At 34.7% G+C, this 16,276-nt stretch overlaps 1 protein-coding gene across 1 annotated transcript in view; it reads right to left on the bottom strand.

Moving 5' to 3' along the window:
• Positions 1-16,276, bottom strand: part of Obp83cd (Odorant-binding protein 83cd) — a 540,642-nt gene that overhangs the window by 306,763 nt on the left and 217,603 nt on the right. The window contains exon 4 of the mRNA XM_073960309.1: positions 1,094-1,173. The gene's annotated coding sequence lies outside the window, so the exon portion shown is untranslated. The remainder of the gene's footprint in view (positions 1-1,093; positions 1,174-16,276) is intronic.

Raw genomic sequence — 16,276 nt, 5'->3', positions numbered from 1 at the left:
CACAAAAAGAATGAAAAAGAGCAGCAGCAAGTGTTGGATACACCAAGGAAAGGCGGCTGTTATTTAACCATTTATTTGCAACATTCGACAGTGCTGGCTGAGCCAGCAACAGGAGTGTGTAACAAAATGAAATGAACAGTTGAGGTGGTCTTCGGAGTGTGTACGCGTGTGGCCTTATATTTGCTAGGAACACGGCGACCAGCAATTCTGATGTTGCGGCCATACTGGTACACCAAATGATTGTTTGCTGGTTTGGGATCCGGTAGACCTTTCTGCTTCTTTTGTAAAGAGGCAAAACATAAAAAGAATTCAAAACGGAAGTTAATTTACTGGGTAACCCTTTCCCAAAAGAAAAAAAAACTACAACAAAAAATTAAACTATACGGACAATAGAACAACGACAATATGTAGGTGTGTATTTTGAAGATTGTGCTTTTTGATGGTTTTTGGGGGAAAGGGAGTTTATTTGGTATGTTGAATTTTTGAAACCGGAAAAATTTGTCATATTTATTAGCAAACCAAGTTTCTAAGGTCCTGATTGATCGAGGTTTCACTTATACAGTGGGGGGTGATCACAACTAGAGGGTATTATTTGACATCAAATATCGTACTAAAATACCCAAAGGCGTAGATTTCACCGTAACCCTTTGAGGGTTACGTCTTTGGGAATTTCAGGTGACCATATATATAAATGTTTCCACACACATCGCAGAAGGTACAAGGGAGACTTCTCTCAAATCGAGCAGTGTACCCCGTTTCACATTAGCTCAATGATTTTGTAGCCGAGTAACACTTTGAGGGTTACGTCTTTGGGAATTTCAGGTGACCATATATATAAATGTTTCCACACACATCGCAGAAGGTACAAGGGAGACTTCTATCAAATCGAGGAGTGTACCCCGTTTCACATTAGCTCAATGATTTTATAGCCGAGTCCGAATGGCCCCACCTGTAGAGAAGTTTTACATGGCTGAAATTGTATCACCGTTGAAAATGTGTAGTTGTCTAGCTTGGGAATCAATACCGAAATATTTTTTAATGTTCAAATATAAACATTTATTCAGAAAAAAATAATAAATTAAGACAAACTTACCTTAGGGTCGCACAAATACAAGAATGCGATACGATTTGGAATTGCCATCACTCCACTCCATAGCGCTAATCCAAATAATGCTGACCAAGAAAAGAGAAGAACAAAGTTTTTTGTTAGAATGGCAAAAGCGAAGGTGCAAAAATATATACACAAAAATGTATTCATTTTAAAAAGCGCACCCACACACATGAGCTACTAAATTGTTTTTATAGTTGTGTGTTTCATTGTAATTGACATGTTATTGTTACGCTCGAAATTTGTTAGCTTTCAGTGAACAATATGATATTTGACAGCTAGTTTTATGGCATATGTATATTGTAACGTAAGATATGAAAGATACCAAGTAACAGCCCAGACAGACTTTAACATGGGAAAGGCCAGAACATATACTGGTCCCTCATTCGCTTTTCAAGTGGACACCGACCTTCTCGTCACCTGGGGAGCTGCCGTTAACACCCATAAAAGGTAGTGAGCTTACATATCGGTGTAATTTTTGACTCTTTTTACCCTACACAACTATATGGGGAGGGTATTATATGTTGGTGTTGGCCAAATAGTTTGTAACGCATCGAAATAATGGTCGTATACCCATACATACGAGTATATACACCAAAATTAATGTCTCGACGAGCTGAGTCGATCTGGTCGCAATTTTGATCGGACTGTCACCAAATGTTGGGTGTTGATGAGGGTCCCGGAGGGGAAGAAGCCTATTGATTTTGGGGATGGTCTCATAATGTTTAGGGTTCGGAATGGGCAAACAATTTATTTGGGAAAAAAGTCAACGTTTTATTTCAAAGCGAATATATCCGCATCAGCAAAAACTGCTAATAAAAGTAAAAATATCACCTTTACAACGACGTATAGTAGGTTGTCGTAGGTGGCCAAATAACGGAGATATAGCAATAGTCGGTGATAAATCCCATTTTTCATTTTTTTTTTCAAAATCGCGCTACAAGTCGCAATTTTGATCGGATCGTCACTAAATTTTGGGAGTTAATTGGGGGTCCCACAGAGGAAGAAGCCTATGGATATTGATGATGGACGGATAATATTCAGGGGTCAGAATGTGAAAAAACCTATTCGGAGAAAAGGCCAAGGTTTTATTTCAAAGCGAGTATCTCTCTTCTGTAAGAAGTATATCCAAAGCAAAACCTGGCAAGGAAAGTAGAAAATATCACCTTTACAACGGTGTGAAGTAGGTTGCCATAGGTGGTCGAACAACAGAGATATCGTAATAGTCGGTAATGCATCCCTTTTTCCATTTGTTGTGCAATCTCACTACAGGTCGGAATTTTGACGTATCCTCACGAAATTTTGGGAGTTGATGAGGGTCTCACAGAGAAAGAAGCCTATTGATGGTTGGCGTAGGTCACACTTTTCCATTTCTTTATTTGAGTTTTACTGACTTAAATGCTTTTCAACAACATTGACCTGTATTAATGAAGACATTTAGAGAAAAGGCGCCAAGCTATCCCAATTTTACCACTCAAAAGCGGCGTACAGAAATAAGGCCCCAGGAAATAACACCCCAAATTGAAAATGAAAATAGGCCCCAAACAGGTATATGAAAAACAACAACAAAACTTTTGGGGTCTAATTTCGTCTTTTTGGGACCTTTTTTCATTTAACTGTTGGGGCCAAATTGTCTTCACATGAAGTAAATCGAAAATTTGAAAATCAAATTGGGGTCTAAATAATATTGGGGCCTAATTGAATTTTTCATTAGGGCCTTTTTGCACATGTTTGGGGCCTAAATATATTTTAATGTTTAACAAAAACAAGAAATTGGGGTGCATTTTCTAAAGTTTTTAAAAAGATATGATCAAAAAATGGGGTGCAATTTCGAAAACTTTATTAAGAAAAAAGCGAAAAAAATAAAGGACTCAAAATAACAATATTTTTTAGTAATAATAAGCAAAAGTAAACACTTATTTCATAGAATTCAAAAAATTATATGAAAAGTAATAATAATTGGTAATAGTTATTACTAATGTTGCAGATATTTACAGTTGTGTAAAGGAAAAGCTGCTGAAAAAATGTTTCAGCAACATTAAGAAAGTAAAAAAGATACACCTATTAACAATTTATAATTTATATACATCATCTTCCATTGGGAGCATATTTGTGCTAAGGCATTTATTTTTCCTTTTTTACAGAGGAAGGAAGGAAAATATATTTAAAAAAAATCGGCCGATTTTTATACCCTCAGCCTTTAGGCTAAAGAGGGTATTTACACTTTGATACGACCAAAAATGTGCCTCATCGAAATAATGGTTTTAGACCCCAAGTATGTTTGTACGATATCCGTTTCAGACAATTTTGAGTAGATCTAGCAATGTCCGTCCGTCTGTCTGTCTGTCTGTCTGTCGGTCTGTCTGGCTGGCTGGTGCGCACGATAACTCTCGAACGGATCAATCGATTCGGTTCAAATTTTGGGTATCGAAATATTTTGTCCAGATTCGATTTAAGTTCGAAGATGGGCCATATAGGTCGACTCCTTCAGGTACCTCCCCCACAAATGTTCAAAAATTGTCGCAAAACTTGTGCGCACGATAACTCTTGTAGGGAATAACCGATTTGGTCCATACTTTGCACATCGTGTAATTTCTACCAAACTTAGATTAGGTTCCAATATGGACTCAATCGGTCCACTCCTTCGGGTACCTCCCACACAAAATTTCGGAAAAGTTCAGTTTAGGACCTGGTCTCGAATCGCTTTGATTTTTGTTTACGCAAGTTGTATTCGCTGTCCTCTATACGACGCTGTAAGTTTCATTAGGGGCAAGTCCATACTTCCTGAGAAAATAGCCTGAAAGTTACCAAAAACCCTATGACACCGTGTGTAGTGGTTGCAGCGCAAGATACCTCTCGAACGGATCTGCCGATTCGGTCCAAAATTTGGCTTTCGTAATATTTTGTCCAAACTTAGTTCAATTTCAAAGATGGATTATATCGGTCCACTCCTTCCGGTACCTCCCCCACAGAAGTTCGAAAATGTTCAGAAAATTTGTGCGTACGATAACTCTTGAAGGGAGTAACCGATTTGGTCCATACTTTGCACATTATGAAATTTCTACTAGACTTAGATGAGGTTCCAATATGGACTCAATCGGTAAACTCCTTCGAGTACCTCCCACACAAAATTTTGGATAAGTTCACTTTAAGACCTGCTATTGAATCACATTGATTTTTGTTGAAGCAACGTACATTCGCAGCCTCAATTACGATGGTAAAAGTTGTTTCAGGGGCAAGTCCATACTTCTTGAGAAAACAGCCCGAAGGGTGTAAAAACCCCCTATGGCACCACCATGGTCTATGTCGGCCCATTCCTTTAAGTACCTTTTTCGCAAAATTTTTGAACTTTAATCCTAATCAACATTTTTGTCGGTTCATACGAGACCAACATTTTGAAACCCCCTTAAATACATAAGTTTTTTGTGAAAAAAGTGTTTCAATTTGCACAGGCTGAGGGTATATCTCTGTCGGCAAAGCCGACTGATACTTTTTTACTTGTTTTAATATATTTTTTCTCTCCATTTATTTCTAATTCCGTTTGACTTGTTTTGGAGATTTGGAGAGATAAAATATATTTAAAAAATCGCGCGATTTTTTAGATATATTTTTTCTCTCCAAATCAAGTCAAAAAGAATTAGAAAGAACTGGAAAGTAGCTGAAGAAACATATATTTAAAAAATCAAACAGATTTAGAAAAAAAGGGAGAGTAGCTGAAGAAAAATATATTTAAAAAATCGCGCGATTTTTTAAATATATTTTTCTTCAGCTACTCTCCCTTTTTTTCTAAATCTGTTTGAATGGATTTGGAATGAAAAAATATATTAAAAAATCGCGCGACTTTTTTTTGTATATTTTTTCTCTCCAAATCAAGTCAAACAGGATTAGGAGAGCAGCTGAAGAAAAATATATTTAAAAAATCGCGCGATTTTTCTCTCCAAATTAATTCAAACAGAATTAAAAAAATGGAGAGTAGCTGAAGAAAAATATATTAAAAAAATAGCGCGATTTTTTTAAATATATTTTTCTTCAGCTACTCTCAACTTTTTCTAATTCTTTAATTTTTTAATCGAGCTTTATTATCTATTATGCAAGTGAAAAAGGAAAGCCGACGATTCGAACCCACACACCCACCACTATGTGACATGCATGTTTCGTCTTCGGTAAAGACTCTTCAGACATATCGGATGTGGAGCGGCTTCGATGTCCTCGAACTTTTCTTCTTTCAAATGCATTTTTGTTTTGTATTTTACAACAATGAGGATTTTCCCATTTAGTTGTGCTTTCTAATTCTGTTTGATTTTTTAAATTATTTTTTTAAAATATTTTTCTTCAGCTACTTTCCATTTCTTTCTAATTCTGTTTGACTTGATTTGGAGATATGGAGTAGTTAAAGTCTGTCTCGGGTTTGTTTGGTTTTTGGTCAGACCGAAATTTGTCCACACCTTTTCGAGCATGAATGCTTCAACTATTTGATGGGGAGTTTTTGGAGCCGGCACAAATTTTTTGCTAAGGATGTGATGCAAACTTCTTTGTATTTTGTTAAAATATATACTTTGTGATTCTTGCTGAAAACTATAAAAATATTTACATACATATATGTATATAGAAATTGGTACAGAAATACTCACTTATCACAATGTTTCTGAAAAACATTATGAACGGTACTTGATACCGACGATCCACTTCCCAAAGATTTTGCGATTCCTACGCAATCGTCTTTAAAATTTTAATTTTTATCACATTCATAGACGCCTGCTAGTACACTTGAAAATAAGAGCTTGTTTCTAGGTGGCTTTAACATATTACAATCATAAAAAGTACAGTCATCAATTAGTTAAATATTACAAACTATTGAATGAATATCTTTAAAAATCTTTTTTGAAATTACACCCCAAATTTAGGGCTTCATTTACACCCCAAATTTAAGTGAATAAATAGTTTGGGGCGTAAATGCATACTTTGGGGCCTAATTGCATTTTCGTTGTTTGGGGTGATAATGCATTTTGCAAATGCACCCCAATTTCAAAAATGCATTTTGGCCCCAATGAAATTTTGGGGCCTAATTGCAATATTTTTTTGGGGCCAAATTTCCTAGTTTGGGGCCTTTTTGCATTGGGGCAATTTTTCAAATTGTAAAAACACCCCAAAAATTGGGGTCCATTTTCATTCCCGTTTGGGGCGTTATTTCTTGGGGCTTTATTTCTGTACGCCCTCAAAAGCTTATGCACACAGGGGTAGTGGTGTAGGGTATAACATAGTCGGCCCCGACCCGGCTATAGCCTTGGCTCACTGGTTGTGATATAGGTGGTTTTCAGCGATCTACAATCGACAAAAGTTTTGCTTTTAAAGAAATGTCTGTAACTTTTATACTCCAACAGATATTTCTCTATATATTTGCAAAGATGTAATATATACTATTACAAATAATTCAAGTCAAAAATATAAATATTTTCTTCAGTCAGTTCCACGCAGTTGTGAGGGCGATATTACGTCCATATAGGAAATACGCCACCTAAAGCTGTCATGACACCAGGGTGTCCAAAACCGAAACCGGTTACCCGGTTTTGAGTCAAAAACGTCATTTTCGGTTAACCGAAAAAAAACGGTTATTTGTCTCGTTTAACCGGTTTTAAAAATATAGTAATATTTTTAATATTTCATTACAATTGTATTCTTGAAAACAAGTAGGAAAAGCGTTAAGTTCGGTCGGGCCCAACCTTTTTATACCCTCCACCACAAATTTCAGCCATTTCGGTGGATTAATGTGGCCACAACCTTCAAAATACCGAAAATCGGAAGGTACCGTTCTATAGGGGCTATATGATGGCGTGGACCTATACCTACAAAATTTCTGGGGGAAAGTTTTATACCCCAACGAAGACTAAATACCAAATTTCAGCCATCTCAGTGTGATAATGAGGCCAAAACCTTCAAAATACTGAAAATCGGGAGATCTCGTCCTATGGGGGCTATATCAAAACGTGGGCCTATATAAAAATTTTATGGTAGAAATGTTTCTTTGCCTCTGGAAACACAAAATACAAAGTTACAACCGATTCTGTTGTCAAATGGGACTAATACATTCAAACTATATTAAAATGACGCGTACTTTATATGGGGGCTATACCAAAACGTGGACCTATATAAACCAACTTTGGCAGGAATGGTTTCTGGCCTCTGGAGAAACAAAATACCAATTTACAACCAATTCGGTGGTAAAAGCGTGGACCTACATAGCCCGCTTTCAATACCAAAAGTCCTACGTACAAATAATAGATTTTCCCAAAATTTCATCCACCTACGTCAATCCGTTCGGACGCTAGAGTGATTTCCACAGACGGACAGACGGACGGACATGGCTATATCGATGTAGAATTGCACGCTGATCAAGAATATATATAGTTTGTGGGGTCTACAATAATTATAATAATTTCGAGTAGTTACAAACGTAGTGTTTAGCCCGCACTATAGGGACTGGGGGGGAACAAGTGTTATCGAGGCTCCCCAATGGAGCCAGTACGCCCAATGCGTACGAGTGGCCGTCAATAACAATGAAAAGAAAGAAGTAAATAAAACACAATAGTTTTAATAAAAGGTTTGGCTCGATTGCCGTGTGTTTATTGATGGTAAACAATATTACCTTTTCGAATAATTACAACGATATGTAACAAGCTTACGATAAAGCGCGGTTTTGTGCTTGCCATTCAAGCTGTCGATCGATCTTCTTTTGTTTATGTTTGTTAGTTTATGTTGACATCTGCATGGATGTTTAAAAGTGGCGGTTGTCAAATCAATATTCGTTGAAATCTCTCATACTATTACAGGAGTGTAATAAATGGGAATGAGGAGATTTCAACGAATATGTCTATGCAATTCATAGGACCAATTTAAATGTAATAATCAATTCTAACTTAAACACGTAGTGACAAACTTAATATACCCCCATCCTATGATGGAGGGTATAATAAACTAAACTTAACCTTTACCTTTAAATTTTAAAAATACTTTGTGTAAAATGTAGAGTTGTGTCAATCTAGTTCAATCGAACGATCTACGCGGTTCCCATGGCCACATCGTTTGTATGAAAAGACTGTGTATACGTAATATCAGACTTTAGTTTGTATTACGATACTCATACGTTTTGACCGTCGAATTTTCCGATGCTGTATAATATTTACAATGTTCAGCCTTTCAAACTTTGAAATTAAACGATCACTTTTAATTATAAGTTAACCGGAACGCTATAAATCTGTTCGGAAAATCCAAACTAGAGCACAATTTCCGTCTAAATTTTGCTGTCCCTACTACGAGGTAGAAAGTCAAATAACAAGGATATTTTAAGATAAATTAATAATAACGAAATCGTTATACTTTATTTACTCCTTGCAGCTTATTTTTAATAAAATATTTTCAATTATGATCAACTTTGTACCTATTTAACAAAACCGTTTTAAACCGGTTAACCGGTTTTGAACATTTTTGAAAACCGAAAACCGGTTTTTGGAAAATTTAAAAATTTCGGTTAACCGGAAACCGTTTTGTTTGGAAAAACCCGGTTTTTTGGACACCCTACATGACACGTATTTCTGGTTAGTCAGATGTTAAAAATCTGGTTTTCAGCTTCACCTCGATAAATGAAAGACTTGCTACAATATGGATAAAAGCTAAATCAGCTTTATCAATGCGATTTTAATACCAAAATTGAAAAGAGGAATGACTTTGACCCAACATTCGCGTTTAGTAGTTTTAGTCTCCACAGTGAAACATCTACAATTGAATTTTGTATGTATGTATGATGCTAAAACAATTCGGCGAGGAAGAAACATGGAAAAATATAGAAAAAATATAGAAAAAATATTTCACGCTTTTGTTGGAACAAAAATATCTATTTTTGTTCCAATAATTAATTTACTTTTTTCAAGCATCGCAATTGCATCTCCAAAAATGCCATTTTTTGTTCCAAACATACAAAACAAAAAACTTGCGAAATTTCTCAATATTGAAAAATCATTAACAATACCGATGGTAGTAAATATCATAATCTAGAATTTTTACAAAAACTATCGTCAGCCCAGAAAACCTGTTACTTAAATTTTTATTTTGATGGTATATAATTCTCATATACACTTTCCACATAGCTTTGGTATAAATGTCACGTATAATATTATGATTATTGACAAACACAACACATATCCAGTTTTTGCCACGTTTAACTAAAAAGACAACGAACTGAATGAAGAAACATAACTACTCCAAAACGCTTATCCCCCAAGCACTTACCCCAACGTAAGGATTACCATAAAACCATAATAAATATGTATGAAAAGAAAACACAAATTACGACCAAAAACACTTTTCAGATTGTGGTGAAACTCAACTACCAAAACACAAAGAAGAATATGAAAGAAGAAACAAATAAAAACATGAATCTCATGGTGTACATACACGCAGAAAAATATATGGTAGAAACATGTTTGGATCTAAACAAATATTTGTGTCCAAACAAATATATGTTTGCCAGATTTTTTTACATATATTTTATTTTATTTTTGGTACGAAGGATTCATATTTTCCAAGAGGTCAAAATACCAATTTTCAGCCGAATCGGTCATAAAGTGTCGCTAACATCCACAAAATATCCAAAATCGGACGGTACTTTTATGTGGGGACTATGACAAAAAATGGACATATTTTCAAAAAAACTCGACATACTTGTTTTCTACACTCTGAAACCCTAAAATATGAATTTTAAGGAAAATCGGTTGATAGATGTGGGTATTATCGTTCTGTTTCAATTGGATACTACGTACAGTCACAACAGGTATTTACAAAAAATTCTCCCATCTTAAAATAGAAAAATCCACTTTATTTTAACTGTGGCAAATTTGAGCACGATTTGACTTCTGAATTTATTAGTACAGACCCCTGCTATCTTTCAAATTCGATTTGGAGGTGGACATGTTTGGATTTTTTTTTTAAGTTTAAGTATATTTAAAAAATATTTGTAAAAAATAATGTTTAATATATATAAAAACATTGATTTTATTACGCTAATTTTACAAATTTCATCGTTCTTTTTGTAAATATTATGAAAGTACTCATTAACAGCTTCCCGATTCGCAATAACTTTGGTCTCACTTCTGTATATTTATGCAGCGACGCAATACAACAAAAATTGTATATTTTACAACACAAAGTCTGTTTTATTTTTACATAAAAAAGTGTCAAGTTTGGTACTGCGCCAATCAATGAATACAAACGTTATTTACAAAAACTAATTATTTTCAGATGACTTGACGTGTTTTTTATTATTCTGTGCAAAAAAAAAAATAAAATCTCGAAACTTCAATAATAGGGTTTTGGCCAAAAATGTCCTTATTGAAACCTATGTGCTATGGAGCGTATAATTAAATTTGTCATTCCGTATGTAACACATTGAAATATTCATCGGAGACCCTATCTATATATATAAAAGAGCTTAGTGAGTGAGTGAGTGAGTGACTGAGTGACTGACATATCATCGCCCAGACGAAACCGCTGAAGCTAGAAAGCTGAAATTTTGACTGTGGGTTGCTGTCGGTGTGTAGGGGTGAGATAAGGCTGGGTTTTTGGAAATTCGACCTAGAAGGGTACGAAAAGTACTAAAAGGTACTAAATATGGTACCCTTTGTATTAGGCAAACGGGAAGAGCTAGAATTCTGAAATTTGGAATGAGAGTAACTGATAGAGAGTTAGAAAGATGTACCAAAGGGTTTTTGGAAATTCGACCTATAAGTGTACGAAAAGTTACTAAATTTGGTACCAATTGTATATTTTGAGCGGATATAGCTACAATCTTCATATTTGGTATGGGAATCAAGGTTGGGAAGTGGTGTTGATATAAGGAAATGATTTTGGAAGTTCGTACTTATGTGTACGAGTAGTACTAAATGGTACTAAATTTGGTACAATTTGGATTTGGGCGAACGGATAGAGCTGAAAACCTGAAATTTTGAATTTAGATTACCATTGAAGTGTACGTTTGAGATATGGGGGTAGTTTTGGAAATTCGTACTTATGTGTACGAAAAGTACTAAATAGTACCAAATTTGGTACAATTTGGATTTAGATAGACATGGAAACCTGAAATTTGGAATTAAGATAACTGATGGAGTGAAGGATTGAGGTAATTTTGGAAATTCTTACTTATGGGTACGAAAAGTAGTAAACAGTACTAAATTTAGTACAAATTGGATTTGGGTGAACGGATAGAGCTGGAATCCTGAAATTTGGAATTTAATTAAGTTTGGAGTGTAGGATTGAGTAAGTCTTGGAAATGCGTACTTATTGGTACGGAAAGTACTAAATGGTACTGAAGTTGGTACAATTTATATTTGGGTGAACGGATAGAGTTGGAATCCTGAAATTTCGAATTAAGGTTACTGATGGAGTGTAGGATTGAGGAAGTTTTGGAAATTATACTTATGGGTACGGAAACTACTAAATGTACTAAATTTGGTACAATTTATATTTGGGTGAACCGATAGAGTTGGAATCCTGAAATTTGGAATTAAGATTACTGATGGAGTGTAGGATTGAGGTAGTGTTGGAAATTCATACTTATGGGTACGGAAAATACTAAATGTACTAAATTTGGTACAATTTATATTTGGGTGAACGGATAGAGTTGGAATCCTGAAATTTCGAATTAAGGTTGCTGTTGAAGTGTAGGATTGAGGAAGTTTTGGAAATTCGTACTTATGGGAACGAAAAGTTCTTTATTTGGTACAATTTGGATTTGGGGGAGCGAATAGAACTGAAATCCTGAAATTTGGAATTAAGATTACTGTTGGTCTGTAAGATTGACATAGTCTTGTTGGAATCCTGAAATTTCGAATTAAGGTTGCTGTTGAAGTGTAGGATTGAGGAAGTTTTGGAAATTCGTACTGGGTACGGAAAGTACTAAATTTGGTACAATTTATATTTGGGTGAACGGATAGAGTTGGAATCCAGACATTTGGAATTAAAATTACTTATGGAGTGTAAGATTAAGGTAGTTTCGGAAATGCGTACTTATGGGTACGGAAAGTACTAAATGGTACTAAGTTTGGTACATTTTCGATTTGGGTGAACAGATAGAGCTGGAATCCTGAAATTTATAATTAAGATTACTTATGGAGTGTTGGATTGAGATAGTTTTGGAAATTCGTACTTATGGGTACGGAATGTACTAAATGGTACTAAATTTGGTACAATTTTTATTTGGGTGAACGGATACAGCTGGAATCCTGAAATTTCGAGTTAAGGTTATTGTTGGAGTGTAGGATTCAAGAAGTTTTGGAAATTCGTACTTATGGGTACGATAAGTACTAAATTTGGTACAATTTCAATTTTGGGAAACGAATAGAGCTGGAATCCAGAAATTTGGAATTAAGATTACTGTTGGACTGTAGGATTGACTTAGTTTTGGAAATTCGTACTTATGGGTACGGAAAGTACTAAACATGGTACAATTTAAATTTAGGTGGACGGATAGAGCTGGAATTCTGAAATTTGGAATTAAGATTACTTATGGAGTGGAGGAGGTAGTTTCGGAAATTCGTACTTAAGGGTACGGAAAGTACTAAATGGTACTAAATTTGGTACAATTTATATTTGGTTGAACGAATAGAGCTGGAACCCTGAAATTTCGAGTTAAGGTTACTGTTACAGTGTGGGATTGAGGAAGTTTTGAAAATTCGTACTTATGGGTACGAAATGTAATAAATGGTACTAAATTTGGTACAATTTAGATTTGGGTGGACGGATAGAGGTGGAATCCTGAAATTCGCAATTACTGTTGGAGATAGTTATTGAAATTCGTATTTTCATACGAAAAGTATTAATGGTATTATGAATAGAGGCGGAATTCCGATATTTGGTATTATAGCCGCTGTTGGTGTGTAGGATTGAGATATGGATGTGGTTGTGGATATACGTACAATAAGTGTACGAAAATTACTAAATGGCACAGAGATAGAGAGGAAGTTTTGGAAATTCGTACTAATGTATACGAAAAATACTAAATCGCGGTTGGTATATAGTTTTGGATAAAAGGAAGTAATTTTTGAAACTTATAAATACTTATGTACTAAATGCTATTCAATTTGACGTTGGGTGTAGCAATGAAGATCAAATTATATCATTAGTGCGTGAAAAATACAAAATTGCAATAAATTTTGTATTGGGCTAAGGAATATAAGTGAAATTCTAATATATTATTGATTTGTCAGGTTCATTGTTAGAGGTGGTCGTGCAATAAGAGTACTAGAAGTATTAAATAATACTTAATATTGAAGCACTGGTATTGGGTGAATCGATAAATGAAATTTGTTATGAGGATAACTGTTGAGATTGGATTATAAAGTTTATTTAAATCCGCCTTTAAATGTAAGAAAGGTTTCTACATGTAATACTATTGATATTGGGTGAACAAGTGGAGCTAAAACTGTAACATAAGGTCCTGGATTTTAAAAATTGTACTGAATAATGTACTATTGTTTTTAGGTAAACACGAATTCGGTTTCTAAATAATGTACTGAAATCAAAAAGTCAAACGTACCTTTTCAACAAAATTGTTTTTATCGTTGTTGTCTATTCTAAACGTTATAGTAACTTCATTTGAAAAGGTAGATCTATGCGGTTAATGTTTTACAAGAAGGTTTTTACATACTGAGAAAAAAGGTCTAAAATAAAATGTCTCAAAAATTAACTGTTATATAGGGTAGCATCTTTTGAATAATGGTTTTCTACATTTTGATATCACAAATTCCAAAATTCGGTTGGAAAATGTGGATCAAATTTTGAAAATACCCATACCCTTCTAATAAAACATGGACTAGAATTTAACATGTAGGCCGCTGTTGAAGTGTAGAGGTCTTTTTTTGAAATTCGAACAAAACGTGCACGAACAGTACTTAAATGAAATTAAATATCAATTCAAATAGGTATTAGTACATAAAAATTTTCAGTATTCACCATATTAAATATTGTTTATTTGTAGTTTATTCCTTTTCCGCATACGAAGTAGTGGGCATTTTGCTAGTAAAGTATATATGTTCTTGATCAGGGTAAAATTCTGAGTCGATATAACAATGTCCATCTGTCCGCCTGTCCGTCCGTCCGTGCGTCTGTTGAAATCAAGATACACCTCGCAATTTTTAAGATAGAGCTTTGTAATTTGGTGTAGAAGTTTCTATTACTCCTAGAATGTTTGGTATTGCAATTGGGCTATATCGGCCCACCTTTTGATATAGCCCCATATAACGGTACCACCCGATTTTCGGCATTATGACGGTTTTAGCTTCATTATTACACCGACATGAGTGAAATTTGGTACTTGGTCTTCGTTAGGGTTATACAACTTTCTCCAAGAGTTTTGTCGCCTTCATATAGCCCCCATAGAACGGTACCTCCCGATTTTCGGTATTTTGAAGGAGGTGGTCTCAATATTCCTCCGAATGGCTAAAATTTGGTATTTAGTCTCCGCGGAGGGTATACAACATTCCCCCAGAATTGTGTCGGTATAGGTCCACTCCTTCCTATAGGCCCCATAGTGTACCTCCTGATTTTTGGTATTTTGGAGGTTGTGGCCTCAATATTACACCGTATGTCAGAAATTTGGTATTTAGTCTTCATTTGGAGTATAAAACTTTCCCGCAGAATTTTGTCGGTATAAGTCCATGCCTTCATATTGCCCCAATTGAACGGTATCTCCCAAATTTCGGTATTTTGAAGGCTGTTGCCTCAATATTCCTCCGAAATGATATAGTATATAGCAAGGACGTACGCAGGATTTCATTTCGGTGGGGGCACAACTTGACCAAAAATCATGAAAAATTCAAGTGTTTTGTAGCGTTACGTAAAGCTATTTTAAGGGATTATGGCCACTTATAAGCATGAGAAAAGCCATTTTCATGCATTTTTTATAAAAAATCTATTAAACCTTAAGTTACCTTCTATCTTTTTTTTTTTTTTTGAAAAATCTTACATTCAAATGCCCGCTTATAAAGCACTGTTTTTACTAAAGCAGTTTGCAGTACCCACTGTAGTTTGAAAAAGAATAAACCGATCAGCATATATTTTTGTGGGATCATTACGAACCTAATAATCTTGTCCATTATCGAAAAGGAATTAAAAAAATCAATTTTTAAAAATTTTGAACAGTTAAAATCAAAATTTCGATTTTAACAAAAACAAAACACTGTACAGCATTGATATTTTTTCTGACTCCGTCAACAGTTTTTTTAAAGACTCTCGGTTAAGCACATGATTTATGTGTACAATAGTCCCACAAAAACATATAAAGTGCCACTTCGAGGAAAAGACGTTTTTAGTTTCTATGCTACATACAAAACACAATAAATGTTTCCCTTCGAAAGCTCATATCTCGGTAAATTTTTGTCCGATGGACTGGAAATTTTGGCACATATTCTATTCTGTATTTTACGGAATTGCCTGTATAAACGCAAGTGGCAAGTTTAAAAGAGAACGAGAAAAATTGCCGCAAGAAAAATCGTTTAATGTAAATCGGGACTAAGGATACAATTTTAAATATTTACAGAGTAGGATATTTAGAATTGAAAATTGACAATATCGGGCCACGTTCCGTAATGTCGCCATGTAAAATTTATTGAAGTATATTGAAGTTTTTAATCATACAGGTCCACGTTATGGTTTATCGCAGCATTTTACAACCACAAAGAATTGCCGTTGTCTTTGCTACAGCAAGATTTTCACTATTTCGATGATCTTAGCCTAATTTTTAAGAATATCGGCTGTCGTTGTCGTTGACATGTTTCCAAATGAAAACATTGAGAAAAATTTTACAGTTTTGGAGATATGGTGCGAAATGTATACAAATTATGGAATTTTTAGATATATTATAAAATTTATTTTTTTCATTTCTCCAAATATTTTATTTTGGCCCTTATCTACAAATTTGCTGCAAAGGTCACAAGAAGATTTGCATTGCTTTCAGAGATATAGCCCCGAGTTGTTTAAAAAGTCGCTATTTAACAATGTTTAGATGGGGCCATAAAATCCAAGCTGTATCTGACTCAACAAAACGGAACTAGGGCTTTTGTACTTTGGGTCTGTACTTTAAAAAAATCCTCACTTCAAATTATTTGCACAAGATTACCTTAA

Source organism: Musca autumnalis, unplaced genomic scaffold (assembly GCF_047663935.1).
Source record: "Musca autumnalis isolate F117 unplaced genomic scaffold, ASM4766393v1 scaffold_1, whole genome shotgun sequence".
Taxonomy (NCBI): Eukaryota; Metazoa; Arthropoda; class Insecta; order Diptera; family Muscidae; genus Musca; species Musca autumnalis.
This window is presented reverse-complemented; position numbering and strand designations above follow the sequence as displayed.